Genomic DNA, 24,559 nt, shown 5'->3' with positions numbered 1-24,559 from the left:
CTCCATTCAATTTTCGGAACGGTGGCAGCAAAAGTTAAGAAAGTAATCTTTAGGTATAGTAAAACGGTAGGCAATCTGACTGTGCTAAACAGATAATTAAAAAAACAAGGACAATTAAATCAGACAATTAAAATAACACGGATTTAATGTCAGACAATTTAGTGGAATCATGAATATGAGGTAATAAAAAACGATTGATCTGAAATCAAGTATAATCAATATTCTCGGCAAACAAACTAGTCGCCACAGGCGAATAATTATAAGTAAAGATAAAGATTTTAAAGAAATTACAATTTCATTTAAATTTATAGACAATAAATATTCATAAAATTCAAAATTATTTTAATTGAAGGGAGATCTAGTCTTCTCCAGGGTATCCTAGTAAGCATGTTATATTACTTGTTTTCTTGACTTACTTCAAATTTAGCTACAATATTATAAATAACACAATGTGATAACTTAGCATTTCAGCATAGCGCTTAGCGCTCTCTGCCGATCAATTATTTTGATTTCATAATTGTTCTTTGTAAGCCACTACTAATCTCATCAAAATCCTTCATTTCTTTAAAATAGCAGGTGATACTTTATTTTATGAAAAATATGATAATATATTTATTATAAAAAATCTTTCCACTTGGTCAAAAAAAAAAAAAAAAAGAAGGTATGCCAGTTAAAATCTGTTATGTTTCAAAAACTACCGCAATTACATTGCTAGATTACCAAGTTGTTTGACTATTTCAGTAATTTTCAACGTATTTTAAAATATCACTTTTCGGATATATGAAGCACTGTTTAGAATATTAATCAATGTTTATAGAAGCTATTTTGATAAAGCTTATTTTTAATCATCGTATACGAGTATTTTCACTTGGAAATGAGCAAAAATTCTTTCTGAGAAAGAAATCTTCCACTAGAAGTTTTTTTTTTTTTTTTTTTTCTGTATTCTGATATAAAACAAAAAATATTCTATTAACTTTTTTTTTTTCATTTCTAAGGTAATTCGTGTAATATTGAGCTTTTCTCCATTTGCTTTTTATTTCAAGTCAAAATTGTTATAAAATTATACAAGGACCCTCTGCACTAATGCAAATGTACAAACATACAGAAAATAATAGTTTGATTGTAAATTTACAAGCCATACATTTTTTAATATAAGTTCATTTCACATTTGGTCGCACAATTTCTAAATTTGCAACAATCTATTATAATCTACACTTATGTAAAGCTCAATGTGTGTGTGTATTGGCGCTCTACAGGCCAGATAGTTCGACCTACAGCTACCAAATTTGGAACATGCATACCTTGGAGGGCCGGAATGTGCACCTGGGGTCCCTTTTTTTAAAAATTTTTAATTAGAATTTTAATTATTAATTAAAAACTAACTTCCCACCAAAAAATCTTTTCATTTCCCCACCGCCAAATGAGTAAGGCTTCAGTTTATTTTTTCCCATGTTAACGAGGATAGGCTTAACATATTTTCGGCTGATTATTTCAAACGATTCTGTTTGTTTTCTTAGTGTTGATGCATTTAAAATTAAATATTGTTAATTAATCGATCTTTCTGATTAATTCTGAAGTACTTTTGAATTAAAATAAAACAGAATAAAGGAAATTAAAAATTTCTAATCTGCGTAGCGTTACCCCAACTGGCGTAGAAAATTCACGTATTTGCGTTACCATAATTGGCGTTGAAAATTCACACATGCGCATTGTGTTCTGATTGTTGACAACTCTATTTTCAACGGATACGGACTTGGTTTTGAAGGCTTAACATGTTTCCGACCGATTATTTCAAACAATTCTGTTTATTTTCTTAGAGTTTCATGCATTTAAAACTAAACATTGTTAATTAATTGATCTGTTCGTGATGAATCTGAGAAAATTCTGTGGAAAACTTCTTGAAATATTACATAAATTAAGAAAGATATTCTTTAGTGCCCATAAGGTTTAAATACTCAGCCACTCTGTTTTCAGTACTCATATTTAAAAAAATGCTTCGTTTCAGTAAAAAATGTTCTTATATTAATTGCAATTTAACCATTTTTCCACTTTAATTTAAAGCATAAATTCTAAGGGAGCTAACAGAAAATTAGAGAGATACATATTACGTTATGGCTGAATGCCTTTATAATATGAATGAATTATATGATTATCAAAATTTCAAGCTTTAAAATATTTTGATGAAGAAGCGATTCAAATAGGAGTTACATAAAATATTTAATTATTAAAATTTTAGCGAGCATTGAGATTGGCGAACCGGCTGGTCGCCAAAGGCAGTTAGAAATTAATGAATGGGAGGAGAGATTCTACCTCCTAAAAGGTGCTAAAAAAAACTTTTCGGTGGAAGAAGGCAAAAACAAGTAATTTGAATTCCAGCATAATTCCGGATAAAAATACTTCTGGTATAATTTTAAAAATGTTGAATGAATAATAAATTTTTTCAGTAAAAAAAAGTCTTCCCCTGCGCCTTTATTTTCGAAAGCGATTGCAAAATAAAACTCAGAATACCTAACCTCAGCAACTAGATTGATTTCGCCAATTTTCATCCCAATTAATTTCGCTACTCTGTGAGCATAGTTGAGCAATTACAATGTTCTTTCATTATTATGAAATCATAATGTAAAAAAACTATTTTCTTTTATTTGGACAAGATGTGTTTCAACAAAATTCTTCGACGTACTTAGTTGTCGAAGACATTTATTATTGACAAGAACAATTTAATCATGTCATTTTGTTTTAATGAACTACATTTTATCACAACAAAAATATAATAAAATTATAGTAACAATAATATGTATTGAACAATAATATGAACTCAAGGAATCCTGGAAATTATTTTCTACACAATTGCATCGTTGCTCTAAACATTTTAATTCCATTCTCATTCTTAAAAAAACATTCAGTAATAATATTTTGATTTTATTCATTTCCAGTTATTTGTTTCCGATTTTTATCTCTGCATGATATTATTGCCGTGTAGGAAAATAAACGAGCAGGACCCTTATTTCCTACTTTCTTATTCGAAGTACACAAAATAAACGTCACAAAATTCGGACGATATTTTGACGAATGTCCTCTTTTCAGACCTCTCTGAATCCAAAAAATACTTTTAAAATTGTGTATGTCTGTCAACATGATAAATTAAAAATTCTTTGAGCTGGATGGATGAAATTTGGTATATGGCCTTCAGAATAATTTTGTAGATTTCTATGAAATGTTCAGCAAATTCCATCCATTAGAAGTCTATTTGTCTGGCTATCCGAATACAGATGAACACAAAGCTACAAAATGTAAAGATCTTGATAGATGGAATTTGACATGCAGATTTGGGACCTAAAGTTCAGATTCGTATCAAATCCGGAACCAAAACCACCAGTAGGTTAACCATGTATTGGTCTATACTTTACATGCAAAGAAAGGCGATAATCCAAAAATGTAACAATTTAAGTAAATAAAATTAATTTTAGCATCTGAAGTTCCTACTTTTATCGAATTGTAGAGACAAATCTGTCGGAAAGTTAACTGTCTGTTGGTCTATTCTTTTGCAAGCATGTAAACAAAATAATTTAAAAATGCAATGATAACAAAGAAAATGATAATAAATAAGTGAAATTTGGTGTGTAATCTACTGATTGCAGTTGCAATTTTATGTCAAATTTCGGATTCAATGGGTAGAGCAAAAAAGTCTTCCTAAATGCGTATTTTATTTTCTAGTATTTGTGTATTAAACGCATGCCAACGATTAGTTACCAAAAATATCACCAGATGCATTAAATTCAGCAAAAACTAGATTCGGGCCAAAGATCAATATTTCATAGCTCATGAATGTTTTGTATATAATCAATATTTAACAAGGGGCATGAATTAATACATAGGTACCCATTATCTTTAATATACATAGCAAAGCAAACAACTTCCATGTGTGGGAATTAGAAAGTAAAAATAGGAACATTCGAAGTCTTCACGACCTTGTACAAAATCTACAATTTTAAACGGAGAGGAGGGAGGGTAGCATTTATGTTAGAGAGGAAAGTTGGGAGGCGACCTCTTCCGTTGGTTTTTGCTCTTATTGTTTTGACTTCGTTGTCATAATTTTTTTTTATTTTATATTGTTGTCATTGCAAAAATTTAATCTTTTGAGAAGAGTATGGATAAGATCCTAACACTAATGTAGACTAAATATTGTCGAATAAAAAAAAACTATTTTTGCTGAAATCATTCAAACAAACATGAGCATACTGTGAAGAATGCTATTTTCGATTAATTATATATTTAGCTGAAGACTGGAAAATCATATTGAGTGTGGTATTTATTGCTGTTCTTTATATGATTGAATACCTTACCAAGAAAGGAGAGAAAAACAAATGGAAAAAAAAAACTTACTGTTATGATTTCGCTCGCATTCACCCTGTCAAAAACAACGTCGTGTGAGTTTTGAATTTTAAAAAATATATCGTCGATTGTATTTATACCAGATTGCCAATATCCTCTACGCTTTTAAATTATTGAATGTGTGAGGAAGGTATGATCTTAATGTTTTATAAAATAATAAAAGTTTTTTTTTAATTTCAAAATTGTTCAGAATAGTCATTAAAAATTCAATGTCTGCCATGCAGTTTAAATATTAATAAATAGCTGGAGTAGTCTTACCAAAACTTTCTGGCATATTCTCTAATTAAGGTCTTATCATCTCCTGAAGCACAAAATTACGGACCTTGGAAAAGGCCATTGCTTGCAAATGTTTTGCTTGGCATAGCTATGAAATATAGATCTTTGATGTGGATATAACATTTTTACAGAATTTATCGTAAAAATATGTATTTTGAAACTTTTTTTTTTTGCTGATTGAATGAAACCAAAATTGGATGGAACAACAGTTGCAGTCATAAGATAACATATCGAATTTCATTAAATCATTCCGTTTATGAATTATCGCTTTTATATATATGTCAAAATACAGATCGACAGAGGGTCAACCCTTTCTTAAAATCTCATAAGATTCTATATTTTAGAAACAAAATTTGCGTACCGAATTTTATTGACTAAACTCTTTGCTTTTATAAATTATTGCCTTCTCTTGTAATCGAACATCCAGATAGACAACTTGTGAATGGATTTCGTTCAAAATTTGAATAGAAATCTATCAACTTGGGAAGTTTATATACCAAATTCCATCATTTAGCTCAAACGTTTTTGAGTTATATATCGTGTTCACAGACGGACAGACATAATGCCAAAATGCGCTTTTCGAATTCAGGAAGATCTGTAACTTGGAGATTCATAAAAGTCTCGAGTTCAAATTTTTTGACGATTACAATATTTCCTCTATACATCGTATAAGAGAAAACAAAAATGTTTTGTCTCCTTTGATAAGAATATAAATTATTTAAGCAAAAATGTAAAAAAAGAACATTCACGTGTTTTTCAAAATTCCATTCCCGACATATGGAGAACTTTAGCAAGCATCGAAATAACAGGCGAAAAGAATAAAAAGAAAGCAAAAGAATGAAACGAAGAAAAGAAAAAAAATAGCAATAATTATTAAAACTAAATAATAAAATATGCATTTTATTAAGGAAAAATAAAACAATGAAATATTGCCTTTAAAAATTAGTGCATGCGTAAATAGCACAAAAATATTTTGGCACGATTATTTCCCAATTTCAAAATTTATTAGAATGAGAACAAAATGAAATAAAAAAATTTTGCAAAGAAGGTGAAATTAAAACCCTTATGGGAAACTGATTTTGACCAATTAAAAAACTAGGAACTGCAGTTTAACAATCTATACTAATAAAACTGAGCTAATTTTTCTTATTGCCAAAAGAAATTCAAATAACTCAAAGATTTTCTTCACATATTGTTTCCAAATACTATAGCGAGTTCGCAAATTGTACAGACTAAGTCTATGACAAAGGATACCGACGTGCTCTGATTGGTTTAAGCCTTGGCATCTTTTTGGCAAAACATTGCCAAAAGATACCGAAATATATTTTTATAAAAATAAATAAAATTTGGGAATTTATTCCCCCCCCCCTCTATTTTTTACGGTTAACATGTAATATTAATCTGGAACACATATACAGCAGAAAAGATGAAATCCTGAAACCTAAATTCAGGAAATATAAAAATTACAATTTATTACAAATATTTTTTGTATGTGTTTCTTCTTAATATTATTTTGATATAACTAAAAAAATTAGCTACGAAATCACATATTCCATTAAAGCTTACATATTTATACGTTAAAGCTTACATATTTATACGTTAAAGCTTACATATTTATACGTTAAAGCTTACATATTTGGGCATTAAGTAATCATCTCCCCATATGTAGTTGATGGGAAAGTAACAAACGTTCAGCAACAGGCTTCAATGACTGCATAAATTATCTAATAAAGGCACGAAAATCATCGAAAAATAAGAATTATTTAATTGCTGTAATATATGTTGATTAATTACTTTTATTTAATTTTTATACTTCTGTGCATAAACAACATCATTTACTTGTATTACTAGTATTATTAGTAATATTTATTATTAATAATAATAATTAGTATTAGGAGTATTACTAGTAATATTTAGAGAAAACAATTATATCAATAAAAATTAGATTGTGTTGATATTCACTCGTATCTTCCATAAAACTAATGAAAGGTACAAGGTTTGAGCCAAATAAGCGAAAACTAGACTATTATGAGTGCAAAACATGCCAAGAGATGCCATGGATGCCAAAAGATGCCAAGAGATGCCAAAAAGATGCCAAGGCTTAAACCAATCAGAGCACGTCGGTATCCTTTGTCACAGACTTAGTCTGTACAATTTGCGAACTCGCAATACTATAAAGCATAAGGAAAGTTTAAATAATGATGATTTGCAGACATTTCACCGAAATTTTTATTCACCGTTGATGTAAAATGATGTGATTTTATAAACACGAATTTAATGAGGAAAAAAACTAATTTTCTGCAATTTTTAAAAATCGTTTGTAACCTCTGCAATATTTTGATGAAATAGAAGATATTCAAATTCTTTAACACAAAAAATTTTCCCGGCTATAATTAAAAATAAATTTGCAGATAATTGAAAGATTTTTTATATTATCTAAAATGTTTAAAATAGTACGGAAAACCAATGAACCATTAGCTCATCTCCACCTACTGATCCGGTTTCGATAATTTTGGTTTCATATTAAAGTTCGTGACTCCGAAATATGCCATCAAGGATCGTCCGCCTTTCTGCTTCATACTTTTTCGAGGGAAACTGCGTGGTGCATTCTCTTCGCAGAAATCTTGCGAGACAGTTCGCCATCCAAAACCACTAGATTGATTTCATTTGAAAGCTCATGGCCCTTAGATAAATCACCAAAAGACAACTTGCTCTTTTTGTGTGTGTGTGTGTGTGTGTGTGTGTGTGTGTGTGTGTGTGTGTGTGTGTGTGTGTGTGTGTGTGTGTGTGTGTGTGTGTGTGTGTTTGTATATTTGTTTCATATGCTTATTAATATCAATATATGTATGTATGTTTGTGTGTAGATATGTAAAAATTGTTTAAATAAGTACATTAGATAATTTATTTAATGACTGTTACATACGAGCTCTGTCACAAAGAAAGTACAGAGAAATAATGCTTTAAACTATCTTTCGGAAACGAACAGCAGTTAGAGTAGAATACCATTGATTTAATATGGAATTAATTTGATCTTTGCATGATTATTGATGATGATAGCCAATTTTTGTTTCACACGGCCACAGCAATTTCGTCATGTTTCAGAGTTCTGAGGCTGTACAATGGGATTACAAGCGTCTCAACATCATAATTTAGAATAGCAAATTATAATTTGTAAAATTTTGGAAAAGATCAAATTTAATTGAACTACAGTAGACAAGCGCATAATGCTCTAGCTCTAACGAAGGCTTTCGTTTAATTTTTGATCAAATTTAATTTTAAAAAATAATATTTAAATGAATTATGGGGAATGGAGGGATTTAATAGAATTACATCGATAGTGCCTTTCTACTAAAGATATATTTCTTTAATTTTTCAATATTTAAGGTCGAAAAATTTTCAGAAATGTCAAAAGTGTAACAAATTATAGCTACCTAGATTCAAAACAGGAATAATTTTGACAAAACTTTAATCCGGTGTGGTTGATGCCTGGTCTTTTTAAAGATGAGAATTTTGAGAAGACAATGAGAATACCCATTGTCTATTACAGCTCTAGGTCTTTTTATAGCGCTGGGAACAGCTGGATCATAAGCTGGCCTGTGTAACTACCCGTTGCGAATCTGGGGTAACTTTTTGAAGCACTTAATTGATGTTCCTTTGATAAATTCCGAAACAGGTTCAGTTTGGAGATCATTACGCAGTAATATGCTTCTCACGTACTCGAGGGCATAAACAATCTATATCAGGTATTTGTTTTTAAAAACTTACAATTTCTTAATGTTACCTACCAAAGTGGCTCCTCAAATTCGGGAACAATGTTTCAAGGTCTTGTAATTGATTTGTAGAACAGGAGCTCGATTCTAATCTTGAGCTTATTTTATCGAGTTTAATTGTTGAGTTTAACACTCGTTAATGTAGCTTTAGTAAGGGCCACTTTAATCTGAATATTAAAGATTAATTTTGCATCTAGAACTAACCCTAACCCTAGGTATTCATATTCATTTACTTAGGAAATAGGTTGGCCTAAAATTTGAATTCTAATTGGGCTAAGAACGGAAATTTTCCATTCTCTTTCCTTCTTTTTTTCACTTTCTCTCTCTCTCTTTTAATAAAAAGAAGGCAGGCAAATTTTTAATTTCATGAGAAATAAATATATATTGCTGAAATTGGTAGCGTATTGGATCGGGCTGAATCTTTGATTTTGATTTTTAATTATATTATTTTCGATATATTGATGATGGGCTAATAGTTGGAAAGCGGCTAGTGCTATTTTAAAATATATATACATAATTATATACACTGATTTAATACGTGATAACTGACTTTCAACAATAGAAGACAATCACGTGATCAAGTATTTGATGAAACAGTGAAAACAGCATGAGTTCCATTGATAAAAATGAAAATATTGTTGTGAAAAAGAAGTATACCTAAAAATATTTTTAAAATTAATTAAATCTAAACTAAAGAATTTTTAGCAACTAAATTGACATCATTGAAAAAAATTCAACTTTAAAATGGTGTAGAAATCATTTTAAACATGAATATTTACCGAAATTATCTCAGAAAAAACATCAAAATCTAGCTTAATTTTTAATTAATTAAAATTGTAAAAAATCGCTCCTCCGAGGTGCACATTTTTATTTTCCAAAATAAAGCTGTGACGAATTTGACAGCTCTAGGTCAAAAAGTCTGGCCTGTAGAGCCTTGACACACACACACAAGCGCAAATATACACACAATCATTTTAGCATTAACAGAGATATTTTAAATAGTTTTTTTTTCAGAGTTGGCAGTCGCAATGTTTTATTAAATTTTGTTTATTCTTTTAAAAATTAAGAAGAGTTACGGTGAACAGTTAGCTTTCGGTAGATTTTAAAAATCTTTTTATGTAATCAGTAATTTTCAGTGTAGCTCGAAATTTAAAAATCATTTGACGGAAATTATTATCTTATTTATCTTATTTCTTATTTATATTAAGAATAAAATTGCAAGCGATAAGAGTTTTGATAAATGTTATATTTTATATAAAGTAATTCTGCATTAAAATATTTCAGATATTTTTAAAACAATCCTTTATTTACGTTCCATAGGCATATTGTCGAGGGTTAAAATTCAATAAATTCCATCTCGAACAACGCCGGGTATATGTTTATGAATGAAATAACCTGTAAACAAAAGCTGTTTTAGAGAAATTGCTTGATGGGGGGATTATATGAAATTCCACCTTAAAATGTTGTGGTTCTTTTATATAAAACTGTTCCGAGTTTACGATTTGTACGTACACTTCAATCTAATTGAAATTTGTCGTCGAAAGCCGTTAATAACCGTAGTAACGTCCTTATTAGGCTGTGGAACATGGCTCCCAAGATTTATGCTCAACTTGCCGTCTGGCGCTATTTGTAAGTACGCTGACGCCACGCCTAACAGAAACATGCGACTTTTTTTTTTTGCCTCCTCATGTTTTGTTCATTCAAATTTCCTTACAAAGAAAACATTCAGAGTAAGCATTTATGCATTTTTTTGTTCGTGTGTGTCAGTCAGTCGACTGTTTGATTCAAATCTAGGTTGTTAGAATTATAGTCGGAGGAAGGACATAAAAAGCATCTTTAAGAAAACATTTGTATTTTTTAATGCTCACACAGAAAGCTATTTTTAGTCTTTCGTTGAACTTCTTTCTCTAATTTGTAATCGATACTTCTTCAGAAACGGATGTTTGAAATAAAAGCATTAAGTTTTCTTGATACGTTGTACGATCTCATTTTTTTAGAGACTTCAGATTCTGCTGATTATCGAAAGATCAATAATAAAATTCATATCCTTTTTTTTCAAAAAAGAAAAAAACGATACATTTTTATTTTTTTTTTTTTGCACACATATAGTTTATAGACTTTTCTTTATATAAAAAGAACTTTTAATGTTGTTAATAAGTTTATAATATAAGACTAAATAAATAAATCTTTTGAGCTTATGTTATATAAATGAAGAAAATAAATTATCAGCAATGGAAATCTTAACTTGCTTAATATAAATGAATAAATAAAATGAAATCTTTTATGGGGTTTTTTTTTTTTTTTTCATTCTTAACATAACATATTAACATTTTAACTGTTCTTAGGAAAACAGAGAAGATTTACATGAATTCCTTCCTCCAAATCACATTATTGCAAAAATTATCGTTCTTAAAATTAATTCTATAAATTAATGGTTCATAATTTAATCTGTGTCAAAAATCGAAACCAAGCAATTAATAATTATTATTACTTTCCTTTAATTCATTCACAAAATTCAAAAAATATTCGAAATTATAAGTTATAAGTTCTTTATCATTGCAAATTTTTAACTCAATAAACAATTTTTACTTTTATTAAATTAACTCATCACATTTTAAAAATGATCGAAATGTAAAGAGTTTCGAATTATTCTTCATCATAGCTGAATACCGAATTTTTCATCGCTGCTGTTGTCAGAAATTTTTAATCAGTAAAAGAAAGATAAGGACGTAAAAAAAAAAAAAAAAAAAAAAAAAAAAAAAAGCTGCGATTTCAAAATTTATAAGAATAATGTTTTAAAAACCGAAGGAATATATTCATAATAATCAATAATTAAAGCAAACGTCTAATAAAGGCAATTATTACGATTGTCAGAGTATTTTTCTCTTAAATTTATTATTATTGATTGCCTTAGGAAAGCAACTGATCTTTCATAGTGGCTTCTTTATAAATTCTGTTTCGAATATAATTAAATGGGATTCTAAACAAAATTAATTATTCATTTGCTTACATAGCCTCACAATTATTCTTTACATTTTCTAAGAAAAATAATGGATAGATCGTTAACAATATTTAATAGAGATATGCAGTTATATATGAAAACTAATTATACCTTATAAAAGTCGTAGTATGCACTCATGATATTCAAAAAGGCTTATCTTTGTAGGAATGTCTAACCTTCCACATTAAAAATTTGAAAATGACTATATAACTATTAGTAGTTGAAACATTTCCTTTTAATAGTTATATAGTATTCACAGTTTATGAGATCTTTTTGAAGTGCCTATTAAAAAGTTGATGAGAGACAGATGAAATTGTCTTGCGAGAGTCTTTTTCACTCATGTAGTTATGAAGTTTTAAAAGTACTATATACAAAGTACTCTATCGTACGATATATCAGAAAAAAAAACAGCAAGTCGCAATTGCATCATAAATGTTCACATCAGTGATGGATATTGTCATTTTCAATGATGTATTCGTCGACCAGATTAGTCTCAATAGAGAAGTATTTTTATTCTTAAAAAATGAACTGAGGAATGTTTATGATCCTGAAAAATTATACATAGGACTCCATGAGAGGTAACTTTTGTCAAAGCATCCATATTTTGCTCTTTCTTACTTCAAAACATCAGAAAATACATTAGCAGGATTGAATAGATTCAGTCGGAAAATTCTCTTTGTAGACATTACAATTAAGTCTCTGTGCTGATTCTCAGCTAATTTTCATCTAGAGAGAATCTGGAATTCATTATCGTTTCTTCTAACATCCGAGAAAAGCTGCTGTGCCTGATAGTAAGGTCTTGCTTTCGGGACTGGCTGCTTCCAGATTCAAAACCCGGTGACACAGAAGAATTGTCATGCAAATGTGCATGCTACATCCGTCGGAGTCGAATTTCATTTCTCAGGTGTCCTTTCTCAGTGGAGAGAGAGTGACAGCTCAGTCCAAAATTGTCCTAAAAATTTTTATCAGCCTTTATCTCAATTTTATCAGCTTTGTCCAAAATAGCCGTAAATTTTTTTTTATCAGCTTTTATCCAAATTTTATCAACTTTCTTCAAAGTAGCCCTAAAATGACTTTTCAAAATAGAAAGTAAATGTAACTAAATTAAAATAAACTGGAACCAGTATTCGAAAACGGGACAGGCTTGACAATGAAGGCATCAAGTTTGAATAGCCATCGTATTGCTCAATAGGAAATTTCTTCATGTATCTGAAAGAGTTTTCTGAGTACTCATACGCGTAGGAATGAGATCTTATTTTCCTATGTTTGACTTCCATGTTTCATACAAATTTCTATTCAAGAACAGCATTTGAGCCTCAATCTATTCTCCAAATTTCAACACTTGATTTTCGATAGTACATTTAAAGTGTAAGAGATTGACATACGTGGTGGTAGATATTCACTGTCATTCAATATCAAATTTGGATCCACCAATCCCAAATCGCGATAAAATACTTATTTTTCAATTATTTGAATACAAACTGCCATAAGTGACAGTCTTATTTGAACGAATATTCATTTATTTTGTTTCACTTTCTTCGAAATAATACAGTTTTACATAATTTTACATATCATGTTTGTGTAACATATGCATTGGAGTCCTTCGCTGCAATACCCCAAGATTGAGTTTAAACTGTATAGATAAATTGCAAGTTGTAATGTGTGCCCGATTTCTTTAGAGAAATTCGAAAATGTATTTCAAGGAAAAAAATTTATCCGAAATGGCAGCGTGATCCAATTACTCATTCGAAACGTAACACATTATATGAATAGCAGCATGTATTAAAATTTTACTATGAAAAGTTGCAATGCATTCGAATAACATAAGAAGAAACCCGTTTTTCTCTGAACACGCATTTGTTTGTAGAAAAATAATACTGTTTTCGGAAACTATCCATTATTTTTAATATCAGAATCTGATCGTTCAAACATCAAAATGAGTAATACAACGGATTATGAATGGGGAAAAATTAACTTTTATCAATGCGTTGCCATCATGTTGACAAAAGCTCAAATTAAAACATAAGTTAACAATCATTGCAAATTAAACATATAAAAGTGAAATTTTCAACACGTGTCTTTATGAAATGAAATAAATATGAAAAATGATATTTTCTAAAAAGTAAATGCAAGGAAACGTTTTCTATGATCTTTTACAGTACTAATACAATGAAACAGTTTTATTTAAGACAAAAGACCGTTTTCTATGTTCTTTTACAATACTAATACAATAAAACAGTTTTATTTAAGACAAATACAGTTTAATATGTACAAGATATCTACTTTAATCGGAGCCAATAGCTAATTTGAAATCCTTTAGTAATAAATATACATCTTCTAACAGATGGTCTAAATGAAATAAATAACTATATTTTATGTAAATAGAGTCAATAAATGCTGCTGAATTGCGAATTTTAAATTTTTACATATATCTTCTGCCCTGTGAATCATAATTAAAAATAAATATTCTTGAGATGCTAATGTCTTAAGCAAAAATAGTTGCACCTCAATCAACTAAATCAATCACTAATGCTGTTCGATTAATGAAAATTTGAATATCACGATTCTATAAAAAAAAGGGCGATTTTAGATTATTTCATCGGCCGTCTCAAAGAAGCCAATAATCTCGCACGATTTCTAAGAGCGATTGGCCTAGATTATAAAAATGTTGATTGTTCTAAAATTGTAATATTCAAAACTTAATAAATCTGACAGATTTGACATGCAGAAGATATGTATATTTATTTATTTATTTGAAAGTTGGAGTGCCAAGAATATTTTGCAGAATATGATTCCTTAGAACCAAAGGACTGTCTAACATTTAAACTTCATAATTTTTAAGTATATTTATAGACCGTAATAAACTAATATGTTATTACTGATATCATTTAAATCCTTTTTGAAAGTAAAACTAAAAACTGCGTTTCAAAATGAATCCGTGAAATCTTTGTTGAATAATTCTTTGAAATATTATAAATTATGAAAATTATTTTGTAGTGCATATAAGACTCCAATGTCGAGTGACTCTGCTTTCAGTTGCCATATTTAAAAAAAAAAAAAAAAAGACATACTTCGATTTAGGAAAAAACGTCTTTATATTAATTGCAATTTCAACATTTCCACTCTAATCTAAAAACTGAATATTACGGGCGCTGATAAAAAATTAGAGGGCGATGAGTAGTACAATGAACAGGGCAGCTAAATGTCTACATAATAGTATAAGTGAATTATATGACTATCAAAATCTGAAGCTTAAAAATATTTTGCTGAAAAAAGCCTATTATGAGAGCAAGTTATACAAAATATTAATTGAACATTTTAAGCGGCAATAATACGGGCTCACCGGCTGGCCGCCAAAGGCGGCTAGTTATAATAACAGTACATGCAATTAAAAAAACATCAATTCAGGTAAACATAATAAAGAACTTTAATTTAAAATAGCTTAATTTCGAAAAATTTTGTACGAGAAAATATAATTGGGAAACAATAGTAAAATGATTGCTTACCTTTTAGTATTTGATACCGCCTTTTTGACTATCTTTTAAATATTCTAGGCAAACCATTTTCCGCGATGAAAACTGAAAATTGGAAATACTAAATTTTGAAATTGAAACATTATAAATGCTAATAATTCTTTAAATTTATTTGTGTTGTTTTTCTTTTGAAGCGTAAATAATCGTTCTCTGAACTTGGAAACCATTTGAAGCCTGTGAAAGTTTGAAATATTCAAACAAGCACTTCATATTTGTTTTTCAGTGTAAATCGCATTACATATATGCTGCTTACTTCTGCTTAGTACTACATTTATATTTATATATATATATATTTTCCAAACAGATCTCCATATTTTGCTTCAATCTCATTTGTAAATCTCCATATTTTTTCATTTATTTATTTTTTTGCACATTTTTCATATAAAGCAATTTTATATGGTTTTGTAAATAGAATATAAATTAGAGAGAAAACTTAAATTATCGCCGTAATCCTTCATTTTTATATCCTGTGTGAATGCTTGACGCCGGAATTGATAGTAAAAAAGAAAAGTAATAGTAAAAATACTCAAATATCTCCTTGAAAACGTACGTCATCTAATTTTTAAAAGCGGAATTTATATGTGCGTAGTGGAATAGCTTAACTGTTAAAGCGATTTTTATAAACAAATGATCTGACTAAATATGTTTATTTTGCTTTAAATTTCCTGTATTTGGACTCGAGTTGCTATTCCCCCGCCCCCCATCTTTTCTTTAATGATATTAAGGAGTTTTCCAAACAGGAGCAAAATGAAAAATTGGAACTGTTGTAACAACAACATTTGATTACTTCATAATTGATATTGATGATGCACTTGCCAGCACATATTAGAAGTTTATATACTTAACTGCCATTTAAAACTAGAAAGATGAGCATACTTTATCTGTGAGTACAAGCTGGAAGTAGAATTCTTCAATAGTTAATTATTTAGAAAGGAATGAAAATTTTAACACTTTTTGGAATTTTTGAAATATGAATTATTTATATACTAGCTGCCTTTGGCAATCAGCCGGTTCGCCAATCTTAATGTTTGTTAAAATTTTAATAATTAAATATTTTATACAATTCCTACATTAATAGCTTCTTCATCAAAATATTTTAAAACTTCAAATTTTGATAGTCATATAATTCACTCATAATATTATAAAGGTCTTCAGTTATAACGTAATATGTATCTCTCTAATTTTCTGTTAGCTCCCGTAGAATTTATGATTTAAATTAAAGTGGAAAGGATGAATCTGCAATTAATATAATAATATTTTTTTACTGAAAGAAAGCATTTTTTATATGATTACTGAAAACAGTGTCACTGAGCGTTTAAACCTTATGGGCACTAAAGAATATCTTTCTTAATTTATGTAATATCTCAAGAATTTCTCAAAAAATTTTCTCAGATTCATCATGAGCAGATCGATTAATTAACAATGTTTAATTTTAAATGCATCAAACACTAAGAAAGTAAACAGAATCGTTTAAAATAATCGGTCGAAAACAGGTTAAAAAAACTACTCAAAAAATGACGTACTTAAAACTATAAGCATATACAAAAAATATATAACTAACATAAATACAATTTAATTACAAAAGCATACAACTAACCTAAAAATAATTTAAATCAAGTCCGCATACGTTGAAAATAGTTGTCAACAATCAGAATACAATGCGCATGCTTGAATTTTCAACGCCAGTTACGGTAACGCAAATGCGTGAATTTTTCTACGCCAGTTGGGGTAACGCTGAGGGGATTAGAAAATTTTAATTTCCTTTATTCTGTTTTATTTTAATTCAAAAGTACTTTAGAATGAATCTGAAAGATCGAATAATTAACAATGTTTAATTTAAATGCATCAAACATTAAGAAAATAAACAGAATCGTTTGAAATAATCGGCCGAAAGATGTTAAGCCTAGCCTCATTGGCGTGGGGGAAAAAAACTGAAGCTTTACTCATTTGGCGGTGGGGAAAATGAAGATTTTTTTGGCAGGAAAGTTAGTTTTAAATTAATAATTAAAATTCTAATTAAAAATTCAAAAAAAGGGACCAAGGGAAAAGGGTGCACATTCCCGACCTCCAAGGTATACATGTACCAAATTTGGTAGCTGTAGGTCAAACGGTCTGGCCTATACAGCGTCAACACACACACATTGAGCTTTATATAAGTATAGATAGATAGAAGATAAGTAAATAATAAAAGTAAATACAATATTCTTAAAATATATTTTTATTAATATTCTAAAATGCGGATAATAATTTTTTAAATCAAAAATGGTGGCATCACAACAAAAAAATGGTGCTGTAAAAATACCCTAAACGAATTGAAATTTCAATCACACATATATTAATTTGTAATAAAAACCCAGTTTTTTTTTTTTTTTTTTTTTTTTGTATGTTATTTATTGTGGCTTTTTTCCTTGATAAGTCTCTTACATTTACATCTACTTTTTTACCACATATCTTTGATAAAAGAATATTTTATATTTTTAGTATGCTAAAAAAAGCGTGTTTTAAGAAAGTTTTTATTTTTATTAGTTTCTTCTTTTTAATCTTTAATATATTTCATAATTAGTTATAATAAGTATCATAAATTCTTAAAATAGATTTTTTTTCTCTAATTCATTATCAGATGGCGATAAACATATGCAATTTATATTTAACTAAAATTAATCAACCAACAAATAATTAAGCTCTAGAAATATTAAAATACTTTATTGTCGTCAGGAGTATGCAAGTTCACAAAATTTTAGAAAATTAGTATTACCAAGTGATGAAAAAAAATTAAATAAAAGAAAGACAGATTTAAAACGGAACAAATTTAGTCACTACTTTAATTTAGCCATTCAATTTTCTTTGAAAAGTATCATTTGCACAAATATATCACCAGTGTATCAACTTAGCGTCTGTCGATGTGTCCCAAACGTCAATAGAACATCGACCATCAAAGCGAATATTCAACCACCGTTACATAATACACTCATTCATTGCACCCACCCTTTCAATTATTCCTGACCCACCCTCAAATGAGGATAATCCACCAGATAAAACTAAGAAAGTTTCTAAAAATAAAGTGAAACGATTCTCTTGTGACTGAGAACGGTGCCTGAAAAAAAAAAGGAAAGGCAAAACTGTATCAAATGAAAGCAAATCCATTTGTGGCACCTCATAAAAATGTTTCCCGCTCTCAAAGGATTCTTTCAGAAATCGTAACTTTACGACGAGGTCCTGCTTCAGGACGATAGGGTGCAGCGAGAATTACTTTTTTTTTCTCCCTCTTGCCTCATTATTATTTTATTTTATTTTCGCTGGCAGATGTTTTTTTTCTTTCCGTCCTAATGTGAAGTAAGATTCCGAGTTCTGGCAGAGAATGATTATTCAGAAAAGATCTATGAAAGGCAGATGTCACGAAGCAGGAACAAATTATTCGCGAAAGCACGTTCTGTTTGGAATCTGCGTAAGAATTCACTAATGACTTCTACGGAATGGGTGATCTTTAACAATGCTCTGTTGTTTTAATGTTAACGCGTAGGTAAAATCCCATTCACGAATACATTTGTTTTTTTCAAGTTAAGCAGCTGATTCTTTTTTCCAGGAATAAGCAATGTAAAAATAGAACGATTTTTTTTTTTTTAATAATTAGCATACACACACAAATCTGGTTAGCTAAATTAGCATTTAAAATATATTTCCTTTCAATGCAATGATATTGGATTCAAAAAAATTCATACATAATTTCTGCGAAATTTTTTTAGTTTGGCTTTAGTTATAATATCACTGAAGCCATGTGAAAGTAATTTTGAAATTATTCTAGTCATTTTGAAAAGTGGTCAGATGATGAAGATGGCATCTGAGGAGACAACCATATTCTAATTTGAATACAGTCAGACAGGTTAATTCATTTACTTTCTTTGGTAAAGTTTAAACTGAATGCTAACAAATTTAATTTTAAAAAAATCAATTTGACTAGCAACATATCATAATAGTTCACAAAAGTGATAAAAATGGTGCACGTTTCTAAATAATCAACTCGGTTTACTGATGATTTTTAAATAATTTATTAAAATCCTTGAAATTTAAGCATTGAAATTTTTATTAAATTAGGAATTTTTCAGTCAAAACGGTCAGAATCAATGTTGTAGGTGTTTAAAAATCAATGTTGTAGATGTTTAAAAAGTGTTAACATATTAAATGTTAACACTTTTTTTTATACAAAGCATTTTATTGAGAAGAAGAAAGGATATGAAGCACAAAATGATAAAATCAATAAAGTAAAGGTAAAATAATAAAAACCTAAAATTAACACATCTTTAAAATGACAAATGAACTATACTTCAAAGTTAGAAAGAAAGTTTTTATTTACCATATAAGAAGTGAGGATGGAATTATCTTCGAACCGGCAATTTTGATAATTTAATCGATCCGGTACCTAAAATGTAAAAATAGCGAAATTTATATATATTTTTTAAATTCAAAATGCAGCAATTAGATAATTTTCTGAATTTACTATTTTAAGTAAATATAACTTAATATTGTATTAAAAAATGCTGTACAATTGCTGTTTCATAAGCAAGCTGACATGTTAAACTATCCATTTTTAACAAACGACTAGGATATTAAAATTTGTTTTTTGTTTAAATTTTAAAGTTTTGTTTTTTTGCTTAGCTTTGAAAAATATTATCTATTTGAATCTTTTTAAAATATGTTTTAACTATCTGCAATCCATAAAAGCGAACATAAATAAATTATCTTATTTCATATTACATTTATTTAATTTTTCTAATCAAAATAAAACCTCAATATAAATGTTAGTCTCTTTCAGCAGAAGCAATTTCATACTTAGAGTCAATTCCACTTTTCCCCGAATGCCAATTAAAATATTTTTATTTCAAAACTTCAATGTTTATTTTATCAAGTTTAATAGAGAATTCTTAAGAAATTTTGAAACATCTAATGCTAGGCACATAATCTAACAGTTAAAAGGTTCTGGCTTTTTTTTTTTTTTTTTTTTTGTCAAAAAAGGGGGAGCCTGACACAAATTACTAAACAGGACATTTTAGATTTTGATGAAATAACATTGCTTCATTGAAAACAGAGATTCGAAGAATTATTTGAAATATGTTATTATATGGATTTATAATTGGATAGCATTGCACTTATTAATGTTATGATATTGTACACTATTTTTATAAGCTTTTATAACTGCTTTTATGTTTAATTAGACAAAATAAATTTGGAAGAACCAAAAACAAAGATTTTATAAATAAAAGTGAATTGAGCAAATAAAAAAAATGTGAAGCATTTTAAGATTACTTGTTTTATAGAGTTCTATTTTTGATTCCAATAAATAGTTATTGGATTTATTGGATTTCAATAAATATTTCTCAAAGTTATTTCTATGTTGTTTTCATTAGAGGAACTTTAAGTTACTCCATAATATTTTTATTGCTATAATGATGGCAAGATAATGTTTCTTGTAATTTCTCTTACAATGCATTTCAATACTACAGCTTTTGCATGCACACATGGATATTATATGAGATTATCCGAAAAATTTTCTGAGGGTCAGTAACTGTCAAATGAAAATATCTTTATAATACATAAGTTAAACTGAGAGACTGATAAAATTATTCGATTTATTTTCCACATGATTAAAGTTTATGTAGGCAGGGGGAAAACAATCGCAAATTTTTACATACTTTGATTTATTTCTACAAGAAAAGTATTTTTTTTTAAAAAAAAGCACATATCGGTAAAATAATTGTTTTCTTCTAAAGACTTGACATTTGTTATCTACTATCATTTTTTTCACATATTTTTGTTGATACTGCATTGAAGGTGAATGTCGCTAAATTTGCAACTTATACAAGGTTACTTTTTTCTATAAATGTAAACACCTGCTTGCAGGAAGAATAATTTCCAAACAAGGAAATCATTTTGTTTGCAAATTTTCCGCAATTACGTAACTTATTGATAAATATATCTGTAATTTGAGCACTCTATTTTTTTGCTAAATTTTCTTTTTCAGCTGGAATCTAAATGGGTCTGGAATATTTTCATTAGAATATTGAGAAAAACAGAAGAATACAAAAAAAATCTTCCTTGAGAGAGAGAAAAACATTGCTTTTTTTGAAATATTGCTTTTTTTTGTTTATTTCATATTTTATTACTCATATTTTGACAAAAGAAATTTTCAAATGAATTTGATCTAAAACTACGCTAAATCAAAAATTTTATATATGTCTTTTAGTATAATATTTTATCGTCATATTTATTTATTCAAATTTCTTTTAAAAAAAGCTTACATTTCGACATTTACAATAAAATATTGCTATGTGTTTTAGATTGGTAACAGTTAAAAGAAAGCATATGAGTTGGCATGCGAATCAGACATGCATTTTGTAAAAATGTCAAACCTTATTTTTAATTCAAATTTCAATTTAAAAATACTTTATGATATAACATTGTAAACAAATAAAGAGAACTAACTTAAGTAATCTAGTGAACAAATAAAGAGAAGAATCGAAACTAAAGTGGAGAAATTCTTCAATTCAATATAAAATTATTATCATATATTACAAGCAACTCTTCTTCAATGTTTTCTGCTCCCTTTCAGATATCTAGGCTCTCTTGCTGGGAAAAAAGAAATTTTAGCTGACCTTTGCACGATAGTTATGAAATTAACAATATTTTCTGATTTTATTGTTTTTACATGATTATTCTTTTATTTTTAAACGTAAAAACAATGAGATATCATGAAGAGATAAGATCATAATTGCACTTCACCTATATTCAAAATTTAATGAATATAATTCAATATCGATCCTTTTATTTAAAAATTACAGTTTAATAGTTTGATAACTATTAAATTTAAAATCAATATTTTAGAATATTTTCCAAGAAAGAACTATGATATAAGAATATAAGAAAATATTGTAATAATATAAAGCTATTATGATATATAAAATAAATTTTTAGTAAATGAACAACTATTTTAAAAAGATAAAAGCCATACTTTGGAGCCAAAATTTCTCAGTGCGAACGAAGAATAATAAGCCTATAATTTCATAAAATGCATATTATGTACTTTATAATTATATTCCATAAATTTATATACATTTTAAAGTTTATGTATTGCATTGTCTTAGATATTGCATAGATTTATTCGAAACAATTGTAAGGATGACAAATTAATGAAATATAATATGTGGCAATAAAAACTGTTTAAAAGTCTAAAAAAATTGATGTAATAATGCAAACAATAGCTATTTGTTGGATTGATAATAAGAATGCTTTTCATCTTAAGAACTGAAAACCAACATAATGTATTGATAAATATAAGCCTTCTTTATTTCATTTGCAGTTCATTTCTCTTAACAAAAAATAAAATTTTAAATATTCTTGTATGATTTCCTTGCTTCAATACTTTCTTTTGAAAGGCAAAATCATTTTAGAGTTACATAAAATTAATTCCTAGTGGAACAAGATAGTAAATTATTTTTACTTTTATATTACTCATTATTCATATTATAAATTCTTAATTTAAGAAACCGTACAAATAATGTACAACAATTAAGCTACCAATAACATTTGGATTTTAATTAAATGTTATTCGCTTTCGTTCTTCCAAAACTTCAGAAGTAATTATATCTCCTATTCTCTTTAAATTATTTAGTTAGGAATTAACAATATCTACTTCTGAAGATTTAATTATTTCGGCTGTCCTCTGTCAATTAATACCTGGCTTCTGTAATAAAATTTAAAAACAAAAAATATTTCTTGTTATTGCCAAGTATGGTGCTGATTTTTTGCAACAACATATGATACTACTAAGCAACTAGAAAAAAAATTCTGTTTGCATATTTATCATTTGATCTTCTGATTGATTTGAATTCACAACAACATATGATGCTACTAAGCAACTACAAGTAAAATTTCCATCACAAGTCAAATTTACTTTGAGGGAGGGCATTCCAATATTTTGCCCAATGTCTGGGTATAATATAACTTTTTTCGCCATTACTGGTTTAAATATAGATGTAATTCAATAATAGTAAATATAGATGTCACTCAAGATATGGCATTATTTCTTCACCCCCTGCAACTTAGTTCAGTTCAAAAAATAATCTCAACGCAAAAAAGTTTTTGTAGCGATGATGCCCCATAAAACTGGTGAAGGAATGTTAATATCCCCCTTCTTCTGCTTCTTGATCGCTACGCCACTATTACTTTCTATCGACGAATTTTATTTAAAATCTGATACAAATATATTCTGTATGATTATGCCAATTTCATTTATAGAATTCTTTGGGTTCCTGAATGATTGTGTTTGTATACGTACAGATAGAAAAGAGCTCAGTCTACCTGTTTCCTTTCTTTTAGACCGATTAGATTCAAAATTTGATTTATGTAAAAATTTATGTAAAGATCCCATATGAATTTCAATAATTTGTGTTCTTTATAGTTTACCTGTTTAAATACATGCATGGTCAAAAAGAATACAAAGTTCTTCCCCCCCCCCTCCAGAATAATCTTTTTTTTTCTTCTTTTTTTTTTTGACGCTTGCATTATTTACTCCGAGTATACTTCGTATATGGAAATAAGAAAAACTAAAGGATTTTCTAATCTCTAGTTCAAAATATTACAGTATGAGCATATTTTTGGCTTAATTAATCTATGTTATTTTTAAAAATTTGGTGTTAATAATAGAAAAGCAATCATGAGCATGCAAAAGATGTATTTAATATCGTCGAAATACATATGATAAATTTAGTAGCTGAATCAATAGAAGATATTGTTTTAGAATATATTTAAAATTGTTTTTAAAAATTTATTGGAGTTACAGAAAAAATTTGTATGGAAATAAGATTGTTATCACTGAAGATGTTTTTTTCTTCAGGGGAGGGGGATGAGGGAGAATTTTAATGTGGTGTGAAAAGATATTTTTATGTAATAGTATTCTCTGAAGTTATCGAGAAAAAAAATGTACGAATATTGATAAGTTTTCAAATAAAATTTTGAAAAACTCTTTCTTATTAAACGTTAACAACCCAAGAAATAATCACATGACAAATTTGGTAGCTCAAAGTCAACGATTTGTCTTATAAAACATTTTAGCAGTTTTCACACCATGTATGTCGCTTGATTCAATTTACAGATTGCTAAAGATGGAAGCTTTATTTACGCCATTTTCAACGCTCCATTATTTTTTGTATTAACACTGATATCAATTCGGATCGTGAAAAAAACAACAATATTAGTACTTGTTTTTAATGATCATTTTATGTGCCCTTTCAGGATTCCTTGTAATTTTGATCGTGATGACATTAATGTTCGTTCAAAATTTTTACATGACTGTACTCATATTCGTGTTTCTATTTAACTTAACGAGAAAATAAAAGTGATGATTTACTGTTATAAAAGTGCCATTAATTATTCGCTTGCAGTTTATTAATTTCAATTTTACTACAAATATTATCCACCAAATATATCCGCTATGATAATTTAAAATCTCTCTTATAATACGAGTTTTTAGTCAGAATTACTATGATTAATAGAAATGTGTACGTATATTTGTTAGTGTCCGTTATTTTTTAATA

The 24,559-nt window shown here is 28.2% G+C and overlaps 1 long non-coding RNA gene across 1 annotated transcript; it reads right to left on the bottom strand.

Moving 5' to 3' along the window:
- Positions 1 to 19,382, bottom strand: LOC129964192 (uncharacterized). Its single transcript, XR_008784079.1, has 3 exons — positions 19,324 to 19,382; positions 14,946 to 15,017; positions 1 to 84 (listed from the first exon to the last, which is right to left on the bottom strand). It is a non-coding gene; the product is annotated as an uncharacterized LOC129964192 (long non-coding RNA).
- Positions 19,383 to 24,559: the final 5,177 nt, after the last annotated feature.

This window comes from Argiope bruennichi, chromosome 1 (genome assembly GCF_947563725.1).
Source record: "Argiope bruennichi chromosome 1, qqArgBrue1.1, whole genome shotgun sequence".
NCBI classification, from domain to species: Eukaryota; Metazoa; Arthropoda; class Arachnida; order Araneae; family Araneidae; genus Argiope; species Argiope bruennichi.
This window is presented reverse-complemented; position numbering and strand designations above follow the sequence as displayed.